Here is a 2,237-nt window from a genome sequence, read left to right as displayed (position 1 = left end):
CTTTCTGCTGAAATAAATGATTTTAAAATTAAAATATTTTTATTCTTGTTCTTCTGCAGAATTCTTTCTTTTTCAAAATAATATATAAACATTAGAAGACAGGTGTCTGGTTCTGTACTGGAACTTTCATTTGGGGCACCAGGAGATATAAACTACCTAGGCAAAGGAAGTGAAACTATATATATATCATACATATATATTAGAGTAGGTAAATATTTATGATTTTAATTGATTTGCTTTCATAGACGTTTCAAGCAATTCATTTTTAAATTTACTATTTGAGATGAATATAATTTAAATTTTCAGGAATATAATTTGCATTTTTATATTATACACACAAACACATACACAATCCCAGTACATGAAAAAAACACTACATTGGATATAGTAGGATGCCCCAAATGTTGATGCTTATAAAAGAAGCATGATGAATTAATTTTCCTCACATGCTGAAAGAATACTTTGAACTATTTTTTTTACCTTTTAGGGGAAATGATCTCCCCAAACTCCAATACTCGCTAGATTTTTAATAATGTGAAATAGCACCCAATTTTCACCTCAAGAACAAATACTAATTGTCCAAATCCAGATGTTAGCAATAAACTAAAGCCTTCAATCATTTTCCTTTTCCCATTTACTGGTACATGGACCATGTAAATCATTATTCAGGCATAGCCCTTAAACGCTTGAAGTCTTGATTGGGTTCCCACATTTTGGAGACTGGGAAATTTGGTAAAACAATGTAATAATACTTATCTGCCCATTTGCATGTCTATTCATTTATCTAGTTAATATCTATCTATTCTATGGATCTATCTGTCCATATCTCACCAACTTACCTACAGTACATGTACTATGTATATTACTCTTTCTTCTACTAAACAGGTACTAGTTTCTTCTGTATATATACCATGTCAGTTACATTTCTTTTCTTTTCCATTTTTGTATAACATTCAATAGATTAACCTTTAGAATATAGGTGTTTGGGAACAAATACTCATAGAATCATACTTGGAAAGTTGTAATTGTTTGAAAATTCCTTCTTGTTTTGAACTGAAACTTCTGTCCATTGTACTCACTTTTACTAACGAGCAGCATGCCTAATCTAACGAGCAGCATGCCTAATCTTTCCTGAAACCCTGATCTCATTTCATAGTCCTACTGTTTGTTTCTCCTTTCATCTTTAACTTAATCCTCTCCTACAGGGTTTCACACTCAGCTTTGAGGCTTTGTCTTAGATACATAGCTCTAAACAAGAAATGTTTATATGTTCAAATATCTGTATATACCTCCCCACTCTGGTAACTTTCTTTTTCTGTGTTCTGATTGTTGACCTTATTCTCCACAAATCTCAACTGCAGATGATTCTTAAAAGTGTCACCTATGCTCATACTAATGTGCAGAGTAAGTGTAGCAAACATAATAAATCTGAGATTTTAAACTAGTGTGATTAAAACAACCTCATAAGTCTAATTCTTAGTCCTTCTGTATGCTGCTGTCAAAGATAAATCTTCTGAAAATAAGACTTTCTCAAATCAATATCTCAAAACTCTTCACTAATTCTATACCGTGTAGAGAAGGAAGTACAAATGCTGTATCGAGGCACTGCAGACCCTTTAATCCATCTTGCCAACTTTATCTACAACTATTCTGTCATCAGAAACTTTAGCAAAATAAATCTGCTCATTATTCTCTGATAGTCAGTGTAGAGAGGCCAGGTTGTCTGTACTTAATTCCTGCTCTACTACCTTCTCATTGTATAGCTTGGGTAAATTAATTAAGCTCTGTGCCTCACTAAAAAAGAACTAATAATAGTACCTATTTCATAGGGTTATTATGAGAAATAATATGTTCTTACATAAAATTCACAGAAAACCGTATATGACACATGGAAAGGATTCAATATATGTCAGCAAAAAATGGCAGATTTGAGTTTATTTTCACATGCCATTTCTTTTTCCTATAAAATCATTACTTTTTCTCTCTATTTATTTAAGCCCTCCCTTCCTTCAAGACATATTTCAGATCAAATCTCCATTCTTCAGTAATGTCTACCCTTCTGAAGTTGCATGGTTTTTTTCTTTGTCATTGATACTGTGCTTATTAGTTAGACCAACCACATTATTTATTATTCAAGCTGGGACTCTTGATAGTGAAAATGAGTACCATTGATAATTACACTGTGACTACTGGTATAAATTGGGACTGACTTGGGCAAAGAGACAGATGGTTACTTT

This window comes from Pseudorca crassidens, chromosome 17, assembly GCF_039906515.1.
Source record: "Pseudorca crassidens isolate mPseCra1 chromosome 17, mPseCra1.hap1, whole genome shotgun sequence".
NCBI classification, from domain to species: Eukaryota; Metazoa; Chordata; class Mammalia; order Artiodactyla; family Delphinidae; genus Pseudorca; species Pseudorca crassidens.
This window is presented reverse-complemented; position numbering follows the sequence as displayed.